We start from the raw sequence: 14,056 nt of genomic DNA, 5'->3' as shown, positions 1-14,056 counted from the left end.
GTTTATATTATGACTGTGAATTTTTAGAATTTAGAAGTGCTACAGGTATGTAGTTAGTTGTAGCTTTTATTCTTTTCTACATCAGTCCTGAATGGGCCAGGAACAGCAATAAATATTTGAAGCAATGCTGATGCCTGATTAGTTCTGTTAAGTGCTGCTATTTTTATTTTTTTTAACCGAAGAATTATAGTCCCTGTACACAAATCCATTCTCTGCTCTGCTATTTTTAAACTGTTGCCTCTTTACTCATTGCTGCTTCAGTTGTGCTTATCCACATGTTGTTTTTTTTTATTCCTGATGGTTTATTCAGCTTCTCGTTGCGTCACAGAGCTCATTAAGCCCAGCTTGAATGCTAGCCAGAACTCATCTGATGAAGTCAGCATTATTAGTCAAGTCTCCTGTCTTGGAAGTGGATATCTGTAAGTGTTAGGATGCATCTCAGATCCAAACCAAACGCATTTATAAAATTCATAGTATTTGAATTATTGGCAATTTATCCCAGCTGGAGTCAGCACGTATTGGGCAGGGCTTTGAGATTTCAACTTCAGAAATGCAACCTGGATGGTAAAAGAAAGCTTCCCCTTCAGGGCAGTGGAAAACAAAACTACTTTAGAAAAAGAAGCCCATAAACTTGCATGGCATTGATTATCCCATGTAAATCTTCAGAAATTAGATTTATGGAACATAAGAGTGGGTCTTATTACAATGTTGTTATACCGCTGTTCAGCCTTCCCTTTAAAAAAGAAAAAGGAAAAAACAATACCTGGGACTGCTTTATTAAGACGTGATGTTCTGAGTTCCGCACATGACAGTATGTGTCTTGGAAGCCAGAGCTGCGCAGCAGCCAGAGGTACTCAGTCCTAGGGCCAGTTTTGAGTTTAAAACATCATTGTCTGTTTGCAGTGACATCTGTTGCTTCCTTTCTGCTATAGATGTATTCTGGATTCAAAGTTGCCATGGTAGGGCTCAGGTTCATCATTTGCACATACTGCTGTCCTCTTTTATGAGAAATTCTTATCTGCAGAATCTGAGGAAATTTTCTTTGATGACTATAGGGCAAAAAGAGAAAGAGGAAATGCCTTTAGGACCTGGGTGACTTTTCAGTTCCTGTGACAGATATCTGTAAAGGTGCTGCTTGGCCTTGCATTAATATTTTCACAAAACATCCCTTGGTCAGATGTTATTGGTAAATGTTGTTGTTTGCCTAAAGGAAGTATCCTTTCATGAAAATTTACTGCCAAATGGTGAGAGTAGAAGCAATAACAAAAGTGGTGTCTAAAGATGAAATGAATATTGTTTCCTTGCATTCTGAACACCTCTGCCATCATTCTTCCCATCTAACTTGTTCGTTTGTTTCTGTTCTTATGATTTAATAATTGGTTTTTTATTTGTTTTTTAACCGAGTCTTATTTTTATTGCACGTTACATACTTTCATATGTGCTGTACAATATAAAAGTGTGATTCACTGCCCACAAGAATCTCTAAGTTAGGCTGTCAGTATACAAATATACATGGAAATTTAATCTGACAGAAAATGTCTGTGCGATCACGGGGCGGTCACAAGGAGCTCCCTTGAGGATTTCTTTTTTACCTTTGATTAGTAAAGAGCAAAGGATTTTTAACTATAGTTGTGAATGTATAGCCAAAAGTACTTCTATGTGTGAATGAGGGCAATGGAGGGTACGTCTGAATGCACTTTGGAGGCAAATAATTCTGTGGTGTAAGTAGCGCAGAACTCCTTCTGTAAATGTGAGATGTGCTAAGTGTAGAGCACGGCTTACAAATGTAGCGTTTTTCTGTTTGCTATATTTGAAGAAATGGTTATAATTTTAACTTGGAACTTACTTTCCCTAAAATTAGAACACGTGCTGAAAATTTTCACCCCTTTAAATCTAATATTTATATTTTGCCCCTAATGTGCTACTTGCCTTGTATAACATGTACTGGTGTTTGTGAATTTGGACGTTCTTTTAAGATCTTTCAGGAAAAGCAGATAATGCTTGAAAAAACCACCATTCCCCTTGGGCTAGAAGTCGGAAGTCTGGTTGATATTAATTTTACTGGTATCTGGAAGCTATTGTTTCTGAGACGCTGCTCCTTTCTACTAGAAAAACTAGTGTTTATCGTCATGAAACACAAGGAATTAAATCTTCTGTGCATAGCACAAATTGCAGCATTTTCAGAATGTGATGAACTGCCAAACACAAGGGCTTTATAATTCAACAAATAAAATCAGAATCACTTACTGGCTAATTTTTTTTAGTTTAATGTTATGAATCCATATTGATAATTGATACTGGCTTCTATCACTTTGTAATTTTATCAAAAACTTTAAAATACAAAGGCTCTGATGTAAAAGTGATGCAGAACACAAATATAATTAGCTATTGCTAATAGATGAGCTCTGTTTCCTGCAAGAGAGGAAGGCCAAAGATTGCAGTAAGAGAATCATTCTTCATATCCTGTTTATGTTTTATGTAGATAGTATATGATTAAAGTAGAGGTGTAGGTACTGAAGATAGCCAGCAAAGCATTTAGAATGATTTAAGCTAATAAGTCGTTGGCAGCATGCAAGCTTACTCCTCCATTTCAGATGTGACTTTCAGGAATGCTTCATTTTCAGTTAGTTAAAGGTATGGTAAATCTTAGTGGAGCTGAGATCACTGTTTTCTCACCTGGTTTGGCACGCTGGTTAAGCCTTAAATCGGTTTAAATTTTAGTACCAACAAGAAAACACGACTGTGAAATGTAAGCATGTATATGCACATCTTGTTACTTTTATACCATTCTGAAGACTGCAGATAACTCTAAAACTGCTATCACAATGAGAATTTTTCAACTTGAATTCCAGTCATTTTGTATTGTGCTGCACTTCATCAGTCTTACCTGTTGCTGAAGTGAAATCTGCTACCTTTGGATTAGTTGTTGCATAACACCAATAGCTTGTGCATCCATGTATTTCTTCCTGATAATCCCAGCCATGAGTGATCAGCTCTTAGACAAATAGCAAATTCTGGTGCTTTGTTGAAAGGCTTGGATTTCTCAAGTGATTCTGAGAACTTGTATCACTAGACGCTTTTGTGATAAGGATTGATTACATTACCATATCGAATAAACCTGTTTTGAAGCACTATTTTTTCTGTTGATTTACTATCTTTACCAAGCGTGTCTGGATTCAAGATCGTGATTTAAATAATTCCATTAGTACTCCAGAGTCATTTGTCCCTTTGAGGAAATTTCATTTTAAGTCAATACTGGTGATAAATGCTCTACAACTTTTGGTCATTAACTTCTATAGCATGATGATCTAAACAAAGTAAATACAGGTTATTAATGCCACAGATTTTTTGTTTACTTGTGGATTTTATTTTTTAAATTAATATACTCAGCAAAACTTTTTGTATGTGTGCTGGTTCTTTCTGTAGAAGCTGCAAAATTGCATGAATAAGCTTGGATCATGACTTGGCTTTGTTAAATGTGCACTGCAGAAAGGCAGAGGCTCAGTATTCTTTGGTCAAGATTTGAAACAATATGAAGAAATAAAGGCCTTTCACTCCTGCCACTTCATGCCCTTGCAGGAGTAAGTAATTAAACACTAACACTACATGGAAGGACATTTTTTTAGGAAAAAAAAAAAGAACACTTGTGTTTTCTGAGAGTAGTCAAGTCGACTTTGTCCTTTGCTGTATTGAGTACCTTAATGAATCCTGGATGGTGACAGAAATGATGCCCTTGATAAGAAATTTCAGGTGAGTAGGAATACAATTAATAGAAATTAAATACTGGGACAAGAAGGATTTTTTTCATTTTTAAGTACTTTATCTAGCACTGTGTACTGTTCTTTTTTTCTGTCTGTGTTCTTCTTTTAATGATTTAGCAGTGGTTTAGATCTCTTCCTGCCGAGAATTCTTGGGGGTGCTATCTCTGTGCTGACTTGAGGCTTTTGAAATACTTCCGTATTGCTTTCAGTAATTTTGGTCAGGCTCGATAAGTATTTGTGGTGTCAGGGAAACCGTACGCTTAGTTCAGATTTTAGTTCCTCAAACACTCAGTTTCTCTCACAAAATTTTAAGTTCTCTGTCATCTTTTTTAATTTAAAGAGACCACCAATTGTTTTCATCATTCTCTGTGTAATACGGCCTGTTCATCAATACCGATCTCTTACTGGTCAATAAATACTTACTCTTTCTCTCTGTGTTGAAAGTGTAGTTTTGTTCTCCTCATTAAACTTGAAATATTTCAGTATTAATGATTTCCAAGTGTCCTCCTTCAATATTTGTTCTGGAACTTTTCCACAAGAAGATTTTTCCAGATTGAATTTAGATGTCCTACTCAGGTCACCCTGTAATATCAGAATAAGTAACTTTTCTTTATTCCTCTGCACATTTATTCTGTTGCTTTGCTTTGCTTTGCAGCTCATCACATTGGCTGTAGTCTGCGCTCAAAATTTTCTTCTAAGTTTCATGTCTTGGAAAATTTGACTTCTTTCTCATTCATTGTTTCTTACTCTTCTGTGAGCTTTTTAAAATTACACTTGTTCAAGCAAGGGAGTAAAGCTGTTGTATTCACAGATACTAATTGTTGGTTAGGATAGAGCATGTAAAGTGGATGAATGTTAGAAGAGGAGTAATCTCTCCTTTGCTCTGTGATCTCACCCCATGTTCCAAATGTGCTACAACTAGTGGCAAATGATGAGATTGTTGAGCTGTATCCATTTGCCAACTTGTTAGAGAAAAACGTTTTTATGTGGTCACACTAAATACCTCCTGTAATTTGCTTATTGTAGTAGCATGGAGAAGAATTAGCACCAAGTGTTCCTCTCTTTGTTCCCTTGTATGTTTTTATCAGGGAACCTAAAAATATTTTCTATCCTCCAGGTTTGTTTAAGAATTTGCATGGTCTAAAACGTGATTTCTTTCTCTTCAAAACAATATGTAGAGTACTATCAAACAAACAAAAAACCCAGCAACCACCAACCTGCAAAAAAAAACCCAAACAAACAAAACAAACAAACAAACAAAACCAAAACCCCGAACCAAAACCCAATCACTTAAAAGAGTATTATGTTTATTTTTCCCCAAGACTGAAGTCTTGCATGCTGTTGGGAGCGACTGGAAAAGAGCATGATGTTTGAGGGAAAAATATCGTTTTTGAAGTCTTAAATTGGTATTTCTACTTTTTTAACGAGTCGAATTTTGCTTCACTTGAAGTGTCAGCAGAATGAATGGCAGTAATTAAAATTTCCATTGTCTTCTGTAGACCAGCAAGAGGGGCTTGTTGTTGCCATGGGGACAGCTGAGTGGCAGCTTCCAAGTGAGTAATTGCTGCTGAGAGCTCTGGCATGAACATGTGCAACCTTTCAGAGAGAGTTTCAGGACAAAATGAAATTTATTTACAGGGCTTTCAAAACATCTTTCTTTAATCTGATCGTTTTGTATAAGTACTGTCTAGATGATTTTGTTTCATGCGGTTCTTCTAATAACTATATGAAATATCATGTCTAGTTGCTTTTTCTTGGCCTGCTTTGATCTAAGGGACACAAATTCCTTGCAAGTGTCACCTGACATACGCGGTCAGAACGTTCAGCGCCCTACAGGCCCCTATATTGAATTTTTCTCTAGTGCTCTTTCATTCTGGGGCATGGGTACGTATGCGTTTTATCCAAGGCGCATGTTCTATGTCTGCCTGCACGGTCTGTATGTACAACATTGCATTTACTGTATTCGAGAATTTGAAATTTGTTTCAGCTAGTAGGTTTTAATGGATCATTTGTGAAGACAGTAGCACTGGAGTATAAATACTTGATTACATGTAGGAGAGTTCTGTAAATTAATTTTTTTAGGATTCTGCTAGAAAAGTTTCCTTAGGGTTACACTTGCTTTACAAAACCCACAAATCCCATTTCTGAGTAGTGGAAGATAACGCATTTACTGAGTGAAGTTGTGTATTCTTGATTTTGCAGTCTCCATAAGCATTTTTACCCCTATTGGTCCATGATTTTAAGAATGACAAGGGAAGTAAAATTTAAAAGTTATAAGGATGCATGTAAACTGTGCTTTGCATTAGGTGGTGCTGCTCTAACCATTGTGTTGGTCTCAGCTTACCGTATACAATGGTAACCCACCTACATGCATTCGCATTGTCATCTACTTGACTTCAAATCTGAATTATTTTCTCATGTTACGGGAGTTGTTTCAGGAAAAATATTCTAAATCTAGCTTTTGTTTCAAATGTATATAATGTAGCGACATCAGTTTAGTTCAAAATCCCTTGAAATAAGAATTTCAGATGATCAGTACAGTGCATTAACCTGTCTCCCTGGCTTTGTGGTCTTCTGAACACTGGTAAATACAAATTAGTTCATAGGATCTTCTGGTATATTGGTAGCTTACCAATAGTAAGATGAATTGAAGGTCTCCTCTGGATTTTAACTCATTTGCTCTGTCTTTGTAGTGCTTCTCGGATTCATTTGTTGTGACATATTTATTCTGAAAGGCACTGTAATTAATTACGTAACATTATAATCAAAACCTACATGATTTTCCTGAATATGAAAAAGATTGTGAACTTGCAGAATTTTAATCTTCAGAAAGTCTGCATACCTCCTAATAACAAAAGGAGGGATGCTGTTTTGGTGGCCATTGTTCCTAGTGCTGCAAATGCTGAGAAATCTGAGGGGTCCTGCTGGAAGCATTCATAAATGAAGCTTTACTTTTAACCAGTTTTTATATTGTAGTAGGTAAGTGATATCTCATTTTTTTCATGCTTCATTTTTACTGATCTGTTTCTCTCTTAAGTAACCGAAATAGAATCAGCAGTGTAATTTAGACTTTCAAATGCTACTCCTGATAGGTCTCAGCTCTGCAAAGGCCGTCATAGCACTGGGTTGGAAAAGTAGCTGTTCCTTCGAACTTGTGGCTTTTGTCAGTGTAAATTTTTGCCCTTCCTAATGAAGGTAACATGCTTGCTGTCTAATCATTTGAACTTTTTGGTGTTTGTTTTTGTTTTAGAAGCTGCTTAGTACACGTGCTTTATTTTCTTCCTAGCAGACTTCCTCTTGTATGATAGACGTAGTGCCTGTTAGAAGTCATTTGCATTAAGTGAGTTTTTAACGTGATGAGTAACTGAAATAATATGTGATATACTGGTTCAGAAAAGATAATGGCTGATTCTGGTTGTCTTTTCTTGGATGCAGTGAAGAAGAAAATGTATAAGAAGTTTGTTATTGAAACATAAGTGGAAAGAAAGGTTTCAAAGCAAAGTTCCTTTTAATATGGTGAATGTACGTAGTATGAGGCACACCTGTTTTGTGATCCAGTCCGCAAGTGATGTGATCTTTGTCAGGTAAAATAACCCTATTTTCCATTGCATAGCGCTAATGAGGGCCTGTGGCCCCACGTCTTTACTTAGTCCTTGATAGGAAATCTGCTTCTTGCCAGTTGCAGTGCCTATAAAATACACAACGGACAAAAGCATTTGCAATTCAAGATAAGCTCGGATCTTACAAGTTCCACCACATTGTAGTAATTCTTAATTTACAATGAGGCAGAGTTATCTTCAGGTGTTTGAGGACGGTTAAGTAACTTTTATGGGTTCAGCTATAATACATTTTATTTATGCTTTTTAGAAGTATTAGCTGTTAAAGTTTGTTGTTCATAGAAATTTCCCAGTAGAAATTCTGAGATGCTGTATTACTGTATTATAGTCTTTTCTCTTTGGTCATTATGACCTTTTTAGTAAAAGGAAAGTCTGAGAGAAGGAAAACAGCCCATTATCTAGAAATGGTATTTCTGGCACAGAGGAAGAAAACAGGCCAGGGAAGGAAAACTGCTAGAGCAACATGGTTCTGTAACTTAAGGGAGCGCATTCTGTTCTGTATATGTTCTGATGCCAGCCTGTTGCAGATGCCCGATGGTTTCCTGTGAATGAAGACTGATGGTGGAAAATATTCTTAAGAAAGGTTACGAAAGATGCATCTTGACCTTCACCTCATTTTCTGAAGATAAAATAAATCTGTGCAGCCTGTCTGCTCCTAGATCGGGATTTCTGTAGTGATCACAATGGTGTGTCAGACTGGTTGAACTAAAAGCAGTGCAAAGGGAAGATCCTGCTTGGAGGTGAATAGTTCTTGGAGAATGGGGTGAGAGAGCCTGGAGCAGAATGTGTGCAGCATTGTTGCGATATTTGCAGATAAGAATGTCTCATTTATAAAATAATACTGCAAATGAGGGCTCTCAGGAAATTGAAGGCGAAAAGTTTTTAAAAGTCTGTTGGATTATGGAGATTGCAATAGAAGCGGTGTTGTGAACACTAAATTGAGAATCCCATTTTAATTATTTCCTGCTAATTGGTACCACTGAGACTTAATTTGCAGAAAAAACTGCTGCTGCTATTGTTCCACATTCAGAGTTCTGAATATCTTCCTTTTAGAAAGTCTGTTCCATTTGGATTCTTATAGGTCAGTTAATTTTTGATTCTTGAATTTATAATAGTGTTCTTGATTGTGAAAGTTGTGTAATTATATGCATATGTGAATATAATGGTAATAAAATGATTATAATGCAGTTATAGTATTAGTTGTTGTGTGAAGAAGAGGACAGGATATTTCCTCTGTGAGCTGGAACAACCTGTACTTTGAGCCCCAGGGAATAAGAGAACATCTTACTTGTAGAGGATTAGGACGCAAGGACGATCCCTGTAGTGCTTAAAGAACTGTTTTATTTGCTGGAATTTGGTTGCCTGTGGTTTACCTCAGGGAAAGCCCTGTGACTTGTGCCGTGTGCGTTGCAAGGCTACTTTCATATTGAAGGATGTGCACCTTCCTGCTAGTCCAGTCTGCCCATTATTTTGACAGAGAGGAAGTTTAATGATGAACAGAAGCAAAATGTGGGGCCTCCACTTTATCAAAAAGCTCCACAAGAGCTACATGGGTGCTAGAGCCGTGTAATGCTGTAATTATCTTTTATCTTAGGGACTAAGGTAGTCTGTGTTCTGTAAGAGCTTATAAATACTTACGCGATAGTAGTGATAATGTGTATTTCAGATATTTTCAGTGCCCTTTTTATCAATTCTCACCAAATAATGGACATAGCAATCCTACAGGTGTGTAGTGGAGTCAAATTGTGTAAATTATGAATGCAAGTATTAATTAAAGAAGTCCTTGAGTGTTTTCCTCTCCTGTTGGGAAGCAGTTTGAAAATTGACTTCCTGTATCTTTGATACATGCCACTTAGCATTAGATGGAGGTTCCTTGCTTCCAAAAATAGTTGGTGCTGCATATCATGTCTGTGGATCCTACTCCCTGCTTAAGAATCTGCTCTGAGCTTTAGCAGGAAATATCCTTAAAATGGGACTGAGATTCTTACATCTGGGATTTTGTGGATAGGATAAGATCATCTGACTGAAACGGAGCACCCCTCTTTTTTTCTTCCTTCAGGTAAGGTTCCAGAGAGGGCTGTTAAGAAACATACCGTGATTCTTGGTCCTGCTGCAAGGTTATTTTTGCTTTCCTCCAATGACCGTTCTCTGTGAAGTGTAGGGAGCCGGCCTCACAATTGGCAGCAGTGTAGTGGGCTGCTCTCTGCTGCGCGGAGGCTCGGGCAGTGCAGCACTGCTTGGGGTGCTCTGTCTGCGGGGGAAGCTGGGGATCCCTCAGCTGCAGGAAGTACTCCAAGTTGGCTACTGATGATGGCTAATAGTGAAATATTTATATCTAAGTCATGGGAAACCGGTTTCAGTAAAACAGCTCTTTGGAATATCTGCTAAGAGGAAGTTCTCTTTAGTTTCTAATGCGAGTGGGAGTGTGCATTGGAATCTGGATGGGGGAGGGTGGATCCCTTTCAGTTCCATCTCAGAAGGTGAGATCGTAAAACTTTTTTTCTCTTTCTTATTTCTCTTGCCCTTTGTTGTAGGGCATGCTAACTAGTCAGAAAAGGTACTCTTAGAACCTCAATCAGTTATATTGCTTGTGTTTTTTATTTTCATCTTATTTACAAGATATTTAGAGCTGCTAGTTTCTGTCTCTGAAGCATGGTTAAATATTTTCAAGTCAGAACTCCAGCAGTAGGGATTTTTCCTTGGTAATTCCCAACTGTCATTTTCTAACGTGTCAACAAAATAGCTTTAATGTCTATTTTCTAGTTCTCATACAGATAAAATTTGCAGTCATGTCAGTATCAATATCTGAAGGTGGAAACATAGAAAGGTATGTAGGACCAGACAGCTCAAGGTGCCAAAAACTTTGTGGCGCTTTTTCTTCATGTCCTAGGAATGCAGCTACTTACTCTCTCCTCTGTTAATGTCAAAGGAATGTAATATATGCACACGGTATTTGCAGAATTTGTGAGCTGTCTGAAAATAATTCAGTTCAGAAATATTGATACTTAAAGTAATGACATAAAAATTTAACATGCAAGTCTCAGAATGTTGAGTGTAAAACAGAGGTGTTGTCTGCATCATATGAGATGAAAACAATTGGTTATCTTATTTTTCCTAGAGATAAATTCTTGTTATTCAGAAGCAGGGCGTTCTCCCTGCTCTAATTGCAATTTGACATTAGTTCGTATTAGAATGTATTTGTATCTTTACAATGCTGTACTTTGAGTTGAATGAATATTGCCACTCATCCCTTTCGGAGTTTAATTTACTGTATTAACGTGACTAATTTAGTTTCTTAGATTGTTTTCAAAGCAGCTGACTGCTGTAATGTGACAGTACATGATACCACAAAAGCAAACACATTATGAAGCATCTTGGACTGAACTTGATGTTTTGGTGCAGTTAATTATGAGCCAGTCCTGCATGAAGTAAGGTTGGACTGGATGATCTTTTCCAACCTTGGTGATTGTATGATTCTGTAATTATAAGTAAAGCACTAGTGACTAGCAAGTAAGTAGTTGAGCAGAAAGATTTTTATTAAGTAGTGCTAGAAAGCTAAGTGTAGTGATATTAGCTTTGGAGACTTACATGCAGAGCTGCAAGTTTTTAGATGGCATTCTTGCTTGAGTTTTGTAAAACTGCTCTGGCAATTTAATCTTGTCAAATAACTTTGCTAAATTTGATTTCTGGTTATCTCAGTGCATTAGGCTTTATTACATTTCTACAGGATTGTATCCTGTTGTATGCGGTTTTACCTCACAGCTGTGAAGAACACCAGTAAAAAAGGCAGCCTTCTTTCCACAACCATATGCCTGGTACTTGAAGTGGAAAAAAATAATAGATGCAGCCAAAATGTTGTCTTTGGAATAAAGAAGATTTTGTGTTAGATACAAACATTATAAAAGTAGGCTTCCATGCGGATTTTCTGTCAATCCCTGAGCAATTTAACTTGGAAGTCAGCAACGTGACTTGCCCAACTTGATTCAGAAATTCCAGGCTATCCTTTAGTCTGTGGTTTGATGGAATTTTTTGGGAAGACCAGGGTAGTCCTTTCTGCTCTTGAAAGCAATGAATGATATTGCTTTTATGTACTGCACCCGGAAAGCTGCAAATGAGCGTAAGACTCTAAGTGGTAGGCTCCTGTCTGTCTTTTCAGGGTCTTAAATGTTAATGAAACAGTGAATTTTCAAAAATAGGATTACTCAGCAAGGTCACACAAGAAATCTACTTCAGAGCTAAGATCTGAATCCCAGTCTTCCAAATCTCAATATAGTAGTGCCAAAGCCATTAACTTCTTTTATCTGTTACTGATACAGAAAAATTTACTGCACTGAAGATCCTACAAATATAGCCACGTATTTCTCTTTTCTTGTGGGAAAACTGCGTATCTGTGTAGAGCATGTTCCTAAGTCGTGGTCCAGTGGCTGAAATAGCTGCAATGTCATCACTCAGTGAATTCAAATTGCTTCAACTTTGTAATGGAAAATAGATGAATTTAACCTTTAAGCAGAATCATTCTGTGAGTTAATGATGACTTATTCTGCCAAAAAAAATAGTCACTCTGAAGTGTTATTACTCTTTCCTGTGCTACTTATAGATTGATATTCATTTTTTTAAGTACTATTACCCAAGTGCCTTAAAGTGAAAAGCAAAGAAACTTAATTTATGTCTTAGGAAGTTTAAGCTAAATTTTTTTAATACAGTGTGGCACACCTTCCAAGAAGGTGGAAATGAATCATAGCTGTGGTTTCCATGGCAGTAATGTCCAATGTAGTTTCGAAGAGGAGGGGAAGATCCCAAGGGTTATTGAGAAAATCATTGCAATGTTATTGTCTGGTGGAGCTCTAATTGTATGAACATATAAAGTATGCAGTGAAACCTCCTTTGAAAATAATTGAAGTGCTAAATTATGCACCTAAGTTTAAGCAATTTTTTTAAAATGTGTGTTTCCTATCATTAGAATATGACTGAAACACTGAAAATTTGAAGAGGTACTTTGCCACTTGATCAGATTGATGTGCATGTAATGTTCGTATATAATATTCATCATACTGCTTTTTTTTTTTCCTGTTTTAAAACTCAGCATTAAACAAAACTGTTTTTACTACAGTGCTGATCTGACCTGACCTGGGGCGTGCAGCTCTGCTCACTCAAGCTTTGGAGCACTTCATTTTTAATCTCCCTTTTTAAGGGGAGAAAAAAATCTTTTAAATTTCCCAAGTAGTGAAGGATTATTTAATCAAGGATTACTAAGTTTTCTGCAAGTGCAAGATGCACAGTTTTCTAAATCATTCGGTCATTGTATGTGGTGTTAAATGATTACCTAAAGAACAAACATTTCACGTCGAGTTACTTCACCTACCTAGCTGCCAAGTTTCAGTCACATGCTTGATAGAGGCTTACTTGGCATTGAAAGGAGTTAATACAGGATCCAAAAAAGTTTATGGAATTTCTTTCAATCTCTAACCCTGCCCAGCACTCCCCATCCTCCCCAGGCCCTGGCAGCAAGGTGAGAGTTTGCTCGCTGCCTGATCCTGTCTCCTCAGCCTTGCTCATGCCTGCGTGTTTTCTGGGCAGAGGAGAGACAGCAACTGACCAAACAGAGCCTGTGGGGGGAATGAGCGGGGACATGCTCTGCCCGGTGGCTGAAAACAGCACTGGGCGATGGGGATCTGAGTGCCGAGAGCAAGAAGCTGGCCTTCTGTGAGCACTGGCTGGTCCTTGTAATATGAAGGTGAGAAACGTTTCCCTTCTCACCGATGTAAATACTGTAGATCTCTTGGCTGCAGTCTTATTCCAGGGCACATTTATCTGATAGTCAGCCACACCAGCTCTACTGTGGAGGCCCTGGCGATAAAGCAGCTGCTGTTGTACTCTTGGAGGCATTATCAGCATCCGCGCCGCGCTGATGGCAGTGGAGCACTCGTGTGGGTTCAGCACAGTGGAGCTACAGGACGAGAACCAGACAAGCGACTGTGACTTGCTACTCAAGTGGTGCCAGAGGAATGCAGCTGATAGTCCACTATATATAGCGGTATGCTAAGGGCTGTTGGGTTTTGCTGCGGTCTTGCTCCTGGAACTGAAGTTAAGGAGCCTGATTTCATCTTCTTTGCCAATTTTTATTTTGGCTGTTATATTTACCTGTTGATATCCAGGCTTGTTGTGAAAGGTGGTGGTTCCTTCATCCCTCCAGTTACTTTGATAAATAATAGCACTCTTCATGTGTTTGAGGAAGAAGTTTTCATCTTTCCCAGTGGGACAATGTGGTTTCATGCAATCTAATTCAGAGCTGATCTTAAAGATGCGTGTTGTCCCCAGATGACATTGCTGCCAACAAGGCATATCAATGTTTGTTGCTATAAAAGAAACCTCCTTAGTATTCCATACAAAACCAACAAAGTAGTTTTATAAATGTTTGCTAGCTAAAGCTGTGTTTGAGACTGAAATAGCAAAAATGTTCCTTTATACATTCCTTGTGCTGTTCTTCTTAGCCAGTAGCTCTTTGTATTGGCATCACCTTTGTTTTCTTTCTGAGCTGGATGTTGGGTACCATTAGTGTGTCTACTTTGAAGCATTAATACAGTTTAAATATTTCTTCCATCACTGCATTGTTTTCAGTACCACTATCTTCTTTCTATTTTATTTTAATGTCTTATTCTCGAAATGCAAAGCGAGTGT

At 37.7% G+C, this 14,056-nt stretch overlaps 1 protein-coding gene across 12 annotated transcripts in view; it reads left to right on the top strand.

The window, feature by feature from the left end:
• LOC110401027 (pleckstrin homology domain-containing family A member 7-like) overlaps positions 1–14,056 on the top strand; it is a 147,153-nt gene that overhangs the window by 57,649 nt on the left and 75,448 nt on the right. Inside the window, exon 1 of one of the 12 annotated variants that reach the window (XM_021401602.1) lies at positions 12,860–13,112. The exons of 10 other annotated variants lie outside the window; for them this stretch is intronic. The gene's annotated coding sequence lies outside the window, so the exon portion shown is untranslated. Of the gene's footprint in view, positions 1–12,859; positions 13,113–13,267; positions 13,413–14,056 lie in introns of those variants that run through there. One more of the 12 variants, XM_021401603.1, reaches the window with a different exon arrangement.

This window comes from Numida meleagris, chromosome 6, assembly GCF_002078875.1.
Source record: "Numida meleagris isolate 19003 breed g44 Domestic line chromosome 6, NumMel1.0, whole genome shotgun sequence".
Lineage (NCBI taxonomy): Eukaryota > Metazoa > Chordata > Aves > Galliformes > Numididae > Numida > Numida meleagris.
This window is presented reverse-complemented; position numbering and strand designations above follow the sequence as displayed.